The 15827-nt window shown below is 44.0% G+C and overlaps 1 long non-coding RNA gene across 6 annotated transcripts; it reads right to left on the bottom strand.

Moving 5' to 3' along the window:
- Nucleotides 1-3368: 3368 nt before the first annotated feature.
- Nucleotides 3369-14467, bottom strand: Gm36431. 6 transcript variants are annotated; one of them, XR_378568.2, is made up of 6 exons: nt 13828-14467; nt 12684-13571; nt 12041-12170; nt 7183-7262; nt 5081-5220; nt 3369-4987 (listed from the first exon to the last, which is right to left on the bottom strand). It is a non-coding gene; the product is annotated as a predicted gene, 36431 (long non-coding RNA). The 6 variants fall into 6 exon arrangements; XR_870027.1 differs by lacking the exon at nt 7183-7262 and having other exon boundaries at nt 13828-14011; nt 14242-14467; XR_378570.2 differs by lacking the exon at nt 7183-7262.
- Between the last annotated feature and the right edge of the window lie 1360 nt (nt 14468-15827).

Raw genomic sequence — 15827 nt, 5'->3', positions numbered from 1 at the left:
TAAGGGGCAAGCATGAAGCATCTACCAGCTTCTGTCACATCTTGCAAGAAGGTATGGGGCTTGGGGAACCAGTTCTATACTTGAAGAACACAGCAAAGCAGTTTGTGATCCATGAGAAGTGAGGTCAGATTCTAGGTACTGAGGGAGCATAGGGCATAGTGACTGCACGAGAAGGCTGAGAAAGTTCAGAGAAGAGTGCAGCTAGCAGGCCTCAGTTCCTAAGCCATGGAGAAGAATCTAAGCTAGACCAGAGTTAAACACTCAGTGCAGGCACATTATATCAACAACTTAAAAGATTTCTTTCTTAAATTCACACAAAGCTGGGGGTCATACACACATAAACACACAAATACAAACACAAACATAAACACAGACATGTGTGTATGTGTGTGTTGTTATGTTATCTAAAGCATTTGAAAGTTCAGATATGTGTGTTTATATATATATATATATATATATATATATATATATATATATATATATATATACTACATATGCATATGTGTTGATATATATTGTATGTAGTATATAAGCATATATATATTTATATGCATATACATATATGTTTCTATGTATTCATTTGAGAGTTCCCAACCATGTTTTTGTTTGTACATATCAAGATTATGTTGTCTACAATAACCAAATATATTCTATACATATACAGTATACAATATATACTACATATATATATATATGTAGTTTATATGCATATATATTCATTTGAAAGTGCTCAACTGTGGTTCTGTTCATGCATATCAAGATTATGTTGGTCATACTGGTTAGACTGCATGGCCTTAACCAAGTATGTTCACTACACAGTGAGATAGCAATAATACAGGCATGATAACATACGGAAAAGGATGGTCTTGCATGCAGCATTTCCCTGAGAAACAGAACTGCTAAGCCAGAGATGGTGTCTCGAAGACAGAATAATTGATTACAACCTCCCTTTTCACTGTCTAATGTTGCTCTATGATCTGGGCAAAGCCTTATTAGGCTTAACAGAAATCTGAGCTGTGTGTACAATATCAAACAGTAAGGTCAGTCACCATCCAATGCCCACACGATCCCAGCTGTTATTGATAAACCCAGAAATCAACCCCAAGAGTAGGTCTATCTCAAGACGCCATCAAACAGAAGTGTGTGCTGGTGATATCCCTCTGTATCTTGTACTCAGAACCTACAGGCTCAAGCAATTAATTTTTCAATTGGATTACTTGGATAATCACAGGAAAGGCTATGGATGGTAAAAACTATCAAGGATGCTTTTGAGGCTGCATCTGCTAATCTTCCCACAAAAAGGATGAAAATAAAAATCCACTTCTCTTACAACCTTTGGGCTCATAAACAAGAAGGAATATGAAAATTCATAAAATAGCATGCAAAGAAAAAGATTTTTTTTTAACTCTTGAGGATTTATACTGTCTGGTCTCAGGGGAATAGTTTTCCTCAGATTTTATTTTGAAGCTGCCTTGAATATCTGGCACATGGCCCAGACTGCCTTCAAATGCTGTCCAAGTTCCCCTAGCCCTGCAGACCCTGTTCAGAAGTAGGGGGCTTTATTAAAGAGACATTATCTGAGATGGCTCCTATATCCAACGACAGGAATGACATTTTAGTGGCTAGAAAGCCACAAATGAGCATGATACTACATGACTGAAAGCTATGTGTCGAAGATTGGGTGGGGAAAAGGAACTGTCCCCAGTATAAAATCAAACGTGACCTAGTGAAAATACAATGTGTAGTCCTCTAGCAGATTCAGCAAGAGAAAAGGACAGTTATAGGGATGGGATGGGAGGCGCACGCGCGGGGGACCTAAGCAAGTCCAAATAAAGTCTGCAGATTCATTTTGTGGTCTCTAGTGCCTATAGCTTTCCACATTTTTGACAAATGCATCGCAAACTTGATGTGAACACGGGTTGGGGATGGAGGTGGGGAGTGGCAAGTGGGAGTCTGTATCTACCTGTACCTAGACCATGATCATGAAAGAGGGACAATGTGGGGAGTGGGTGGTTGGGATGCAGAAACCCCAGGTAATTTAATTAGGCTATATTTTTTCTAAAACCTAAAATCATTTCAAAATTGAGAGTTCATTGAAAAAAAAAACATAAGCATAGAAAAGAAACCCCATGGTAGCTTGCATTTAAAAAAGAAAATCTTGTCATTTAGGAAAAGAGTAACCACAAATGATTCTGATCATACCGCAAGCAAAGCACCACAGAGCCAGAAATAAGACGCTTTGTTGTTCTGCTCTTCTCACAAGAGTTCCCACTCAGGCTAAGAGACAATCTGTCTGGAATGTACTTCCTTGCAAACAGAAGGACCTGACTGCAATCCCAGAATTCATGTTAAAAAAAAAAAAAACAACTGGATGCGTTACCAGGCGTGGTGACTCCTGTGTGCCTTTAATCCCAGCACTTGGCAGGCGGATCTCTATGAGTTCAAGCCTAAACTGTTCACTGTAGAAAGTTCTAGGCCAGCCAAGGCTACATAGTGAGGCCCTATCTTTAAATAATTAATAATAATAGTAATAATAATAATAATAATAATAATAATAATAATAATATCAACAATAGTAATGTATCCATCAATCAAAAGGAGCATCTTACAGTGCTGACCCAGCACCAATCACTATGTGGCTTGTAAAACGTGGAATCATCACAGCAAACAAAAGGCCAATAAAGAGCTTATCACTGAAGCTCTGCTAGGACATACCAGAAACTGCCTGCTGCAGCAAACGCCCCCTATTCTATCAGAAGAAGACCAGGCCTGCTGGTCCATGTGCAGCTTAGGGTTTGACTGCCCACCCATGTTGCTCATGGGCATGGCAACATAAAGAAGCTATGAGACCTGGCCAAACATGTAGAATTAATTTTAAAATAATAGTGTAAGTAATAGCAGTATTATCTTGTTTAACATAATCTCTACAGTCATGTATCTCCAGAGAGCTGACTCAGTGGTGTAGGAAAATCCAGGTTCCCTCAGTCTCTCATTCACCTTCAAGAAGAACTCTCATGGTGAAAAAGAGGTTGCAGCAGTGCCGGCCATCACGCCCTACATAACAATAGTCCGAGGGAAAAATAATCTCTCTCCATTATTCGCCTTTTAACATGGAAAAACTTCCTCGAAGCACTTATCCCAGTCCTTGTAGTTCTTATTGGCTGGAACAGAATCATGTGACAACCAGAAGCCCAACTACAGCAAAGGAGACCAGAATTGTCCAGGATGGCTCTCATGAACATTGCTTATGCCCTGGGAGGGCTTCCCCTAACAGCCCAGGTTCTACTATCAAGTAACCCTTGTCTGTCAGCTCTCTTTGGGGTCTAGCTAGCTCTGCCTGCGTGAACACACGCACATTGACATGAGCATCATAAGCCAAACACAATTTAATTGCTCAATATGCAATGCTGTGGGTGTGGAATTGCCCATCCTTTATGCCAGAGACAGGAGAGGTACTCAAAACAGAGAGAAGGCAGCATACAAGGACACCATTAGCACATAGAACAAAGAACAGGCAGCCTGGGGCCAGGCTTCACTCTAATCTTTGCTCTCTGGGTATCTCTCCAGGCAGGTACCAGGCTCCAGCAGGAATCCTGGATCTGTTGCTCAGCTCCCTTGAGCCCATGAGGAGACACAGGGTAGCTCGGGAACCTTGCAAACAGCTCCCTGGGCCCCTCAGCCTTGGAAATCAGCTGAAGTGGCGGCCTTGGAGTCCCACAATGCAATCTTCTCTTAAAAATCCAGAAAGCAAATTCCTCAAAGCTTAATTCCATCTAGCTGAGTTTGTCCTCTCCCCCAAGGCACAATTCAGGGCCTCTTAGATCGCCCTCCATCTTCCCAGCACTCTGTGAAGCCACTCCATGGTACACACGGAACCTCACCTTTGTGCATGCTCACCTTTCTGTTGAAGCGAGAAATCTATTTTGGTCTTATCCTCTCTATTTTATCCTCTGGTGTGAAAGATTAATGTGATAAGCGAGTGACACAAGCAATAAGTGTCAAGTCCCTAATTATTGCTTGAATTTCTGCTTGAACATTCCTTGAATGGGAGACTGGCCAGAGTAGCTCCTTATGATCCCTTCAAACCCCTACAGCTAGATTTCACCCAGGCAAAATGTTCTCTAGGAACACTTGCTGCTTGCAGCTGAGAGCTGGGGCAGCACAGTTGTTCTGAGCAGGAGCACTGAGAGAATGGCCACCCAAACATGAGGCACACAGTTTAAGGTGGCAGGGAGGCAAGCCAAAACACAGGGCAGAGTAAAGAAGCCAGGATGGGAAGTGAGCTTATGGCTGAAGAGTAGCTAAGGAAAAGGAAAATGGAACAAAATCCAGAAGGCTAAGACATCAGGCCAACCAAGAAGAGGGCACACACTCCTGGAGGAGTATCCAGTGAGAAGCAGGAGGAATTACGCATCCAAGACAAATTCTGGGGAAAGGCAGTCACTAGAATAGCTCTAGGCTATGAGATCCTTTAGAAAACAAGAAAGAATGCTCTAAGCTACATTTCCAAAAGTGCTGCAAAAAACACATGTGAAGAGGGATTTGTGGAGCACTAAAAAAAACTGGTTATTTTTGCCGAGGTCCCTCTAGCTATGACACTATTTAATAGACCATTTAATAGACAATTACAAACCTGGTCGCCTTCATTAAAGTAAACAGACAAATGCCTGCACAATAGTGCAGATTCCTGGATTATACTGAGAAGGACAAAGGGTGAAATCCCGGAGGCCAGGGACACTGCAGACTCCAGTTCAAGGAAGTGCACGGCAGCAGGCAAGCGTCTCATGGGAGACTAGGCTCTCCTGAGGCAATCACAGTTAGGAGAAACACACAAAAGCTTGGTGAAGGGGGCAAGATTTTCTGTCAAAGCTTCCCAATGTTCCAGCTCTACGTGGTGTTTCTCATTCAGACCCATCTTTGGCGTCTACTCCACACTTGTTCGGCCTTTTCGTGTCCCACAGAACGGCCAGCAATCTAGAGTCAGGTCCTGCACCAAGACATGGAAAGTTTAGTCAAACCTCAATATTTCATGGCATCTATACTGGTTTAATCACTGCCATTTAAAACAAAGTAGAGTGACCTGGAAAGAGGAAACCTGTAACAAGGGTCGGCCTCCATCCGATTGGCCTGTGGGCTTGTCAGTGGGACATTTGCTTGATTGATGACTGATATGAGAGAGCCCAGCTCACTGTGGACGGTGCCGTTCTTGGTAAGGTAGGCCTAGAGAGATAAGAAAACAGGCTGAGCAAGCTAGGGAAGCGAGCCAGTAGGAAGCGCTCCTCCGGGGCTTCTGCTTCACTTCCTGCCTCTGGGTTCTTGCCCTGACTTCCCTTAATGATGGACGGTGAAGTGGAAGTATAAACCAAATAAACTCTTTGTTCCCCAGGTTGGTTTTGGTACATGTTTTATCAAAGCAATTGAGAAGCAAACTAGAACTCCACCATCCTTAGTCAATACAGATCTCTTGGAAAGATTATAGATACCAAAGACATTGAGATAATTCATAAAACAAAAATCACCAAAAAGGATCCTATTTTAGGATGCACATACACACAGACTACATACATACATACACACTCTATACACATGCTACATGTATACATTACATACCACTACTACACAACACACACTACATATATGTGAACACACATTCTATGCACATATACTAGCCATACACTCTACACATACACACTCTACACACACTCTCTATATGAACACAATACATGTGTATACTACACACAAACTCAATATACACTCTACACACACTACATAAACACACACACACACACAAGCCATTGGAATTCCAAAACTCTTCCAGATTAAAGAATAATGTGAAATTAAGAGAAATGTCATCTACCACTTCAAACTTGGCTCCATTGGTCTAAAACTACCCAGGTACCCTGCCTTTGATGACAATAACCTCCACGTGTTCACCAATAGCCTAAACTCCAGACTCCTTCCTGACACACTTGTCCACAGCAGCACCTTGGCTGGAGTTCCTCGTGACATTGGCACATTGATCCATTCTGTTCTCATCCCCTCTCAGCCAAAATTCTACTTCCCAAATATGGAGGCCCACCTTTCTGCCAGACAGGAATTACCTTCCTGAGACTAGATTCAAGAAAAAGAGACCCAAGGCAACATGAGGATGCAGCATCTCCAATGGCTGAAACATAGCTTCCTAGAGGTGCACCATTGGGATGAAACCCACTCCAATACCTGCAGCAGCCACATCTGTATTTAGAAGCAAGTAACATTTTTCTTGGTTTTGAATGAGCGTTGAGTCAATGATAGCCTCTTCAGTTCATGAAAAGATGCAACCCTGTCAGTTCACAGCCAGAGACAATGCATTGGGCCCTGATGAGCAATTACATGACTTTCGTTATGAGCACAGCCACTCACTGCAAGGAGGGTAATTTGCTGAGGCATGGCTCCCAAGTTACCAGATATAAGATTCCTTTTAAATATTAGGTAGGTTCAACAAATGTCCTGTCCTTGAAAGCTGCCTCCTTCTCAGGCTTTGGCTCCAAGGGAGCTAGTTCCCTCTGCTCACAGCCAACCTCAGACCTTCCACTAGTCTCCACTCCTAAGGCATTTACAAGTCCCAGGACATCCAGGTCACACCTCAACTTTGGAATCATAAGCAGAAATAACCAGGGCCTCACCCAACTGCAGTTTGACTGCTAGTTGGCTGTTCACCAAGACCAACAGAGTCTCTGTAGCTCCAGTTTGTTAGAAAGAAGGCTAATGATGCCAGCCACATTGAAACCTAACATGGTTTATAAATGCTGAGAGCCACAAATGAATCTTTAAAATTCACCCACACCAGCCCATGCACTCAGCCCTCTGTGAGCCCCTGGGTTCATGGGCTGGCTCTGGAACTCCACGGGTCAGGAGCCATGTGCCAGCAGTCAAAGTGTCTCCTGACACCAGAGCCTTCTGATCAAAGCCCTGAGCCTAGGAGATTGTTTAGCAGGAAACCTCCCGACCTCAAATAACGATGTCAATTGTAGGGGTTTCTTGGCAGTTTCATATTCATCCCGCTGGGTGGGGGACACAGACATTGCTTCTCTTTAAAACCTTCCCCACATACCAAACTAGAAGCTTATTACTGTCCTGTCTTCAAGTCGTGGAATCACAGAAAATCCATGTACATAAAAACCAGTAGTCTAATGGACTGACCAAGTAGCTCATAAATGATGACGACCATCGACTGTCCAGTGAGTGGGGATGTGTTCCTTTAATAGTATCTCCTTTGGCTTCTGTTACAAAGGGAAAACTTGCTTTGAAATTGAATGACCAGATCTTGCTACCTCCAGCAACCTCTCTCCCTCTTCTTCTCCCTCTCCCTCTCCCTCCCTCTCCCTCTCCCTCTCCCTCTCCCTCTCCCTCTCTCTCTCTCTCTCTCCCTCTCCCTCCCTCTCTCTCTCTCTCTCTCTCTCTCTCTCTTACACACACACACACACAAACACACACACACACACACACACACACACACACACACACAATCTGACCTCAGTCTCAACTCAGAAAGAACAGAAAAGAAACACGCGGTACTATAGAGCTTCTCTACTGAAAAGAAAGGAACTAAGGATTTTTTAAGTCTATAGTTCCTGACTGGGAAAGAAAACATCGGGGAGGCTTCAGTGTCTTCAAAGAGGAGATATGCTCATGGTATTAATAATAATAATAATAACTACTATTATTACTATTGTTATTATTCCTTTTTTGGCTTTTTTGTTTGTTATTTTGGAGGCAGGTCTCATTATGTAGCTATGGCTGACCTGGAACTCACTCTGCCTGGCCTGGAACCAGGCTGGCCTTGAACTCACAGAGATCCACCTGCCTCTGCCTCCTAAGTGCAGGGATTAACGATGTGTGCCACTACACTCAGATCTTTCGTTGTGTTTTATTTTATTTATTGACTAGTTTTCATGTGCATGGGTGCTCACCTGCGTGTGTGTTTGTGCTCATATGTATGTCTCTGTACCTATGTGCAGTTCCCACAGCAGCCAGAAGAGGTTGCTGGGGCCCATGGAGGTGATGTTGGAGATGGTTGTAATTCACCATGTCAGAGCTGTGAACCAAACTTGGGTCCTCTACAAGAGCAGCCAGTGCTCTTAAGCACTGAGGCATCCATCTAGCCCCTCTTTCTTGTCTTTTAATAAAGAGAATGACATCAATATCTAGACAGTTGTCTCTGACAGGTACTTGTCCTAAAAATTAAAACATGAGCTAACCTAACCTAGCTATATCTTTCTATATGTTCAGCTTAAGCTCAGGCATAAACTCTATGTTCAAGAAGCATTTGCAAGGAAGATAAGGGTTCCAACAATGGAAGGGGGTGGAAATGTACCTTCCTAATTTTTTGAGAGCATCTAGCTTGAGTTCAGTTCCTGAAGAGAGGGATTTACTCTACTTCCTGTTTTTGTCATCAAAAACATGGCTATGTTTTAACCTCAATTTTCTTCCAACCTTTATTTCATTACAAATAAAGGTGCTAATGCAAAACTGTATGTAATGAAGGTCTTCATAACACCAAGAGAGAAAATTAAAACAATTATGAAAGTAGTTTCTCATGGTGGTCAATGACATACAGCTCCAATTTAACTGTTGTCTTATTAAGAGGTGGCATTTATAACTTACCCTTTATTCTCATTTTGTTGTACATAAAAAAGGAGGGGAACCTCATAGAGTTTATATAACTTAAAAAGAAAGTTCTGCCTGGATTCTCTACTGCCTTCCGGGTGATCATTAGGAGAGCGTCCAAACTCTGTGGAGAGTGCTCTGTAGAGTGTATGAGCCTGGAGGTCACTGCTGTCTTCCTCTGACTCCTTTAGGCACAGCTCGCCACAGAGATTTTGGGTGGCTTTCCAGGCCCAAAGAAACCACAGGTCTCAGAAGCGTTCACCATCTTGAGATCCCTGGGCACAATTGGCAAGCTGTAGATCCAGAGATGGTGAGTTGGTCTTCAGGTTTATATGTAAGAGGACATGAGCCCTGTAATTGGATCATTTTAACTCAACGAAATTTGGGCCACTGTAGAGGCAATTGATGGCACAATATGTTGTCAAAGGACACAGAGATGTTTCTAACTAAAAAGCTGTGTGACTAGAAGGACCAGTGAGGACTGCTAAGAGTAAGCAGAAAGTAAGAGGCAAGCCAGCACACGGTGAAGCTGCCCAGTAAGAACAGCTGTGTTGGTGTCTGTGTCTGAAGGGAAACCTGGGTAGGGTTATATGATAAATAAACAAGCCCTGGTATGTTCAAGGCTCTGCTTCTCGTTGTAGTTGCTAGAATTTGACAAGATGGTGTGACCCTACCAGGAAGGTATCTGTGCTGTGCCTATTCACTGACTCTTAGACTCCAGGAATAAGATGATGTCTGCCCCAGGAAGCAATGTCTTTAGGAGCTGCCCCAGGTTGTCCTGGTATGTTCCTAGAGAAACACTAAGAGATATGGATCTCCAAGGGACTGAGAAAGGAAAAGTCCTGGTCCAGATCAGAGTGTGTCAGGCGAGAGTGTGTTACCAGCACAAAAAGACACTTTAGAAAGCATATTTCATGCTACCAGTTGGGCATCTACAATGCTAGCTCCTGAGATTGCTCTAGTGCCTAGTGAGCATCAATGTAAAAATAAAGCCAAACACAAATGATGAATAGCTCCCTCTCCATGAACATTAAACTCTAATCAGTGAATCTATTAATTGACAAATGTTATTGTTGGTAAGTTAGTTGGTTGGTTGGAATTCAATAATAATACTCACTGAAAAAGTTTCTATAGTGGCCACACTCATCACGATGGACAGTGGGAAAGGATATGGCCATCTGGATCAAAAGCACGTTGTCTATAATCTCAGCAAGTCCGTTTCTATTCTTCATTTTTGAAGATTATTCCTAAAAGGCTGAGGGTTTGGCTCAATGATGAAGCACTTGTCTAGCATGTACAAGGTAGAGGGATTTGATCCTCCACATTGAAAAAAAAAAAAAGCTACTAAGAGAAAAGTTTCCCATAAAAATATGTTTACCGCAGTATTATTTCATTAGAAAAACATTGAAAATAATTTGTATCTAATAAGGAGTTAAAAAAAAGAAAGAAAGAAAGAAGTGTCGTACACACTATGGTAACTCAACTCCATGCAATACTTGTAGAGTATTTTAAATTATTTATGATATTAAATAAAATAGCAGGATAGGGAATTATATATACATAGAGTTATAATAGGAAAATTATTTGGGGAAAGATTTGGGAAAGTACCACCAAAATGTTAACATTAGTTAGCACCGTGGGGACCTGAGAGTGAGCTTTCTATGCTCTCTTACTTTTCTATAGCTTTAAGTTTTTATTTCCTATAGTGAGCAAATGTAATGTTTTTAAATAAGAAAAATGGCAAAGCAGAAAGAGCAAACACAATCTATGCCAAGAGAGAGGGAGGAGGGTTGGGGGTTGGGAGGGTAGAGGCAAATACTCATGTCCTACAGATACTCAAGTCTATGCCTGTCCACTCCCTCCTGGGACAGCATAATGGGAAGTAGCTAAGGAACTTCCTCTCTTCCTGTTGTTTAAGTACCACAAAGACCAAGTCTCAAGAAACTCCTGCTAGGACTATCATTACCCTACAGAGAAACATTTCAGCATTAACCAAGAGAATCTTCCAAAAGTTCTCTATTCTTTCAGGCCTAAAGGCTTAGAACATAATGGCAGTGGGAACTTTAAGTGTTTTCTTCTCCTTCCTCTCCATCCAGGCTCAGGGATGAACCCAGTCACAGTCATGTCTATTCTCACCACCAAGCTTTCTCCCAAGGCTTGGTCCCTGGCTCCAACTCCATCTTCCTGTGTCTGGTCCACCTCTCAGAGTTAAACAACTTCACTCCTGATGGACTGTCTACCTGACAAGCCTTCTCAGTAATGACATGCCACAGGAAGCATTTCCTTATGTGTTTCTGTCACTGAAAGCCACCTGACCTTAGAGAAATGGAGTTGAAGAAAGGAATGGGTGCATAGGAGAAAACCAGTGATGTTTCTTTTTATTTCTCTTTCCCAGTGCCTTGGTTTCTTTTCCTGTCACTGTAATAAAATACCCTGACAAAACAACACCATTAACAACAATGTACGGGAATTCAAGGCAGAAGGAACTTGAAGCAACTTTTCACGTCACATCCACAGTCAATGAGCAGAAAGTGAATGCCTGCTGATGTACAACTTACATAGTCCAGCACCCCAGCCTAGGGAATGGTGACACCCACAGTGTCTGGGTCTTTCCCCCATCAATTCACACAAGCAAGACAATGGCTCCCAGGCAGGCCTAGAGGCCCATCTTCCAGGTGAGTCTAAATTTTTTTCAAGTTGACAATTAACACTAACTACCACTCCGAACTTCTGCCCTGTGACAGAAACTAAATGGGTACTTTTTTGTCTATGGGTTCCAATCCTCACAGATTTCTATTAGTAAAGGTTTTTAATCTATTCCCTGGTGTCTGAATGCAGTGCACACTTTCAATCCCACGTTGTCAAGGAAGCTGGACACTCTTCATGGGAGGAAAATAATCTTGCAAAGTTTACTGGACAGAATACCTCATGACCCCTGTGATTTGGCTGCTGATCACAGTCAAATAGCCTGATCATAGTCAAATAGTAGTCACTAGCCTAATCTACTTCCCACTCATTGAGTCCTTAACATACCCACAGGAAAAGACTAGAGTCTCTTATGAGCACACATTCTTGTCTTTGAAGACACTTTGAGCAAATGAGTCTTCTTGTGATCCATCTCTTTCGTTTTACTTAATTATTTATTCACTCATTCAGTTTAGTGTTACCAAAGATTTAACCCATGATGTCATACATGCTAGGAAAATACACTACCACTGAGATAGATTGGACATACATACATACATAGACACATACATATATAGGTATATATGTATCTACATATATATGAAGATACACACATATAATATACATACATTTATACATATATAATATCCCCAGCCCCTGTGATCTAAATTCTTGAAACTTCTTGATAGCCAGTGAATATACTTACCAACAGTGTGGTGGTGTCAATGGTTGCTTTGAATGAAATTCTAGGGAAAACACTCAATTATATTCCGCAAAAGTACTCAAAGCTCCAAGCTTATATAATTTATTACCATTTTCCCATTACTTCTGATGATCTGGTTCCACATAAAAGGAAGTCACATTTTCTGTTAGGCCATATTTAAATAAAAAGCACTTCAAACATTTTTTTAAAAAATACTAGCACATATATTTCAGTAGTTTTGGGGAGGGGCTACAGGTCTGAATCAAAGTTCTGTTCTCAGACCTCAAAGCCAGGGTCATAGAGCCTGGAGGCCAAAAGATAACACCTGGATAGAGAGGACAAACATTCGCATACACCTCAGCTGTTTTCTTCTGGGAGCCTGTGTGCAGGCTGCCTTCCCAGCATGGGTCCCGCCCTTAACTACCAAGGTCCTCTGGAACAGAAGCTGTTGTGGCTCCCTTTATAAACAAGGAGGGTGAGGCTAAGGGTAAATGTCCATCTAAGGTCATGGCTGTTCTCAAGCCCGGGCTGCAGTTGTACCACACAGTGAGGCTAGAGCATCCCCAGACCCCACATGTCACATCACCAGTAGGGGCTACGGCATGAGGACAAACCATCTCCCTTTCACAGGACTTGACTATTTTACCTTCTGTCCCTCAAGAAGCTGGCAAATCCACTGGCCATACTTCAGATCAAAGTGCACTCTCTTTCTCCTCATTACCAAGACCCCTAATGTCACCAACCTCCCTGTTCATACAGAGCCAGCAAGACAACTTCTGATAGCCCATTGACTCACACACTTCCCTGTGTTTATCTGTCTCAGAGGGGGGTGTGACTCTCTGCCTTCTTCCTCTAGCATCTGGGGCTCATCTTGTCTCTTCTAACGACCCAGTGGGCTGCAGAGCACCATGCTGGGTGCTGATGTGCCACTCCCCAGCCTCAACAGGGTACAGCGTTGCTGAACCTGAAGTATGGGACCCACCAAGTGGCGATTGGGGAGTTGGCTAGGTAGGTTCCATCTGGGTGTCTGAAAAAGATCCAGATTGGTCCCCTAAGCAGGAGGTATTGGGAACCAGCTGGATTCTTTTGTGAGCTTCAGAAGTCTTTATGTCCAGAGCTGAGCTACATATGGGGTGGTGAAAGGAATTAAAAACAAGTACCTAGCAGTCTTAGAGACCTGCTTTGGGAAAGTACCAAACTGGCAGAAGGCAGCATCAGCAGGAAACGGCTTTTGAGATCCCAGCCTCCCTCTACCCTGAAGGGAACCTCTCCCTACCCAGAACACAAACACAGGCTTCCCCCATGTTCCCAGGCTTTGCCAGCCTTTTCTGGCCAAGTCCTTACATGAAACTTTGTAACCATCCTTAGCACTTGTAAGATACATAACATTCCCAGCAGATGTTTTTGCAGATGCTGTGCTGCCATGCTTCTGAACGGTAGATTAGAATAGAGTTCTGCCTTGCAGAAAACAAAGTGGCCTTTAGATCACATTCACGTGTTCTGTCCTGGGTAGAGTGGATGCATGATAGACGACCTGAAAGATGGAGAGTAGGCTGGTGTGTCTGGGAGCTTGAACTAGATACAACAGTGATGTTCCTAGGGAGTCCCATAGACTTCCTGTATCCCATCTCCTCAACAATAGGGTCAAGGGCAGGTTGCCAGTATCTCTACCCCAGACCTCATGAATCAGAAGCTACAGCAGAAGGCCCAGAGCTCTGCACCCTAATAAGCTTTCTGGATAAATCTGACCAGCATATGTGTACCCTGTATCACCATAGAGAATCACTTACCCAGTGCTGATCTGAAACCAACCACCCACAGATCTGAGGGCTCAGGGCTACACACAACCAGGGAAAGAGGATTGGTCGGTGGGGATGGCTGTCATCTCAGTCCCTGTCATTTTAGGGTGTATTCACCAGCTTGCTTCTGAAGGATTATGTTCACTGACCGTATATATCCTCTGTGTACCATTAGCTGTTAGACAGGGATGGGGCCAGAGAAGAAGGACAGGTTTTATAAGGATGTCACTGCCACCCACCTACCCTTAGTGGCTTTGATAATTCAGTTTCTTCTGTAACAGTGCCTAAAGCTCCTGCCTGGCTCATCTGACCCTCAACAACCTGCTCTTGTCTCTACATCCTCCACGGGGTAGCCCAGCTTGGGTATCCTGCAAACCTTGCTGTTTCCCACACAGTGCCTCTCACCTTGCTGGGCTGAAATGTTCAGCCTATCTGGACTCTCTCCCCCAGACCTTCTAACAAAAGGCTGTGGCCCCATCCCTGTCTAACAGCTAATGGTACCCAACCACCACCATGAAGACATGATCAGTGAATATGATCATTCAGAAGCCAGCTGGAGAATACACCCTAAAATGTAGGTGGACAGAATCCTGGTTCATGAGAGGCCGCGGGCAGCCATGCTGTGTCTAACATCAGCATCACTGTGAAAACTCAAGAGAAGAACCAGGAGCTCCCTGAGCCTCAGTCTTCCCATCTGTACCATAGTGATAAGCCCTATCTTGGCAGCAGGGCAGGCAGGGCTGGGGGGCGGGGTGTTGCTCTGCAGGAAAGGTGGATGAGATAGGTCTTGATAAAAAATGAGAAGGAAGAAGAAGAAAAGAAGTGAGTAGTGAAGGAAGAAAAGGAGGAAGGAGAGGTAAGAAGGGTAAGGTAGGAAGAGGAGGAAGAAGAGAAGGAAGAGGAAGAAGAGGATAAAGGAAAGGAAGGAAGAAGAGGAAGAAGGAAGAAACAGGAGGAAGAGGAGGATGAGATGAAGACAAGCAGGGACAAGAAGCATGTCACCACCTCAGGCCATGGCAGGCTTGAGGATTTAAGGGCAGCATCCGAGTCACAGGCATATTTATTTTCTTCTGTAACAGCCTAAAAACCCAGAAGTAGAACCAGACTAAGTGAGATGCACTCACACCTGGGCAGCTAGCCTTCTGCCTTCCTCGTTAGAGAACATAAACTAAAGCAAAGAGGCCGGAGTCAACCCCACCCCAGTTCAAGTCCAGGGCTCCAGGTGAGGTGAGCTGTCACACCAGTGGCCTCTCTGCATCAGGAAGTATCACTTGGGCCTCTCTGGTCAGAACTGAAAACACACAGACCAACATCCATGGAAGGCAATGTCTACATGGCCCAATCCTAATTTCTGCTAGGGAGAAAGTCATGTTATTTGAATTACTGTCAAAGTGAAGTGACCCTGTTGTAGACATTCCTTGTTGCTGGAAGAATAACTTCTCTAAGGCAAGGATGCCCCCGCCCTGGGGAGTTCAGGGTGTTCAGAACTGAGAAGGGACTCTGACCGAAGCTGGATTTGTCTGGTTGATCTGTTCGCTGACCTCTGATGTGATGGGTGGCACTGAGAACCAGGTTTCTGAGAAAAGCGGGGTAGGCTGGGGAATTGGGAGGCAGTCAGGATTGAGCTGGAAAGGTGGGTCAAGATCCTGAGCATGCTCACTGGAAGGACTGCAGCCCCATCCAAGGGGACCCCAGAGAGCCTAGGGATTGGGAGACCACTGCCCTCAGAGCCAAAGGCCAAATTAAACAGAAGAAAACAAGGAAGGGAGGGAGGGAGGGAGGGAGGGAGGGAGGGAGGGAGGGAGGGAGGGAGGGAGGGAGGGAGGGAGGAAGGAAGGAAGGGGCTCCATAGACACCAGAAGATGCTCAAGGCAGCACCCTACAGGGGAAACAGAGAAGGGGGAGAGCTGGAGAGGCAGGAGAAAGGAAGCTGGCCAGGGTGGTCCACCTCCTCCCGCAGTCTGGTGCTCTTCTGGGACTCCAGGCACAGC

The sequence above is a fragment of the Mus musculus genome, chromosome 7, assembly GCF_000001635.26.
Source record: "Mus musculus strain C57BL/6J chromosome 7, GRCm38.p6 C57BL/6J".
In the NCBI taxonomy this organism is placed as follows: Eukaryota; Metazoa; Chordata; class Mammalia; order Rodentia; family Muridae; genus Mus; species Mus musculus.
Note: the sequence above shows the minus strand (reverse complement) of the source record. Positions and strands in the feature narration are given on the sequence as shown.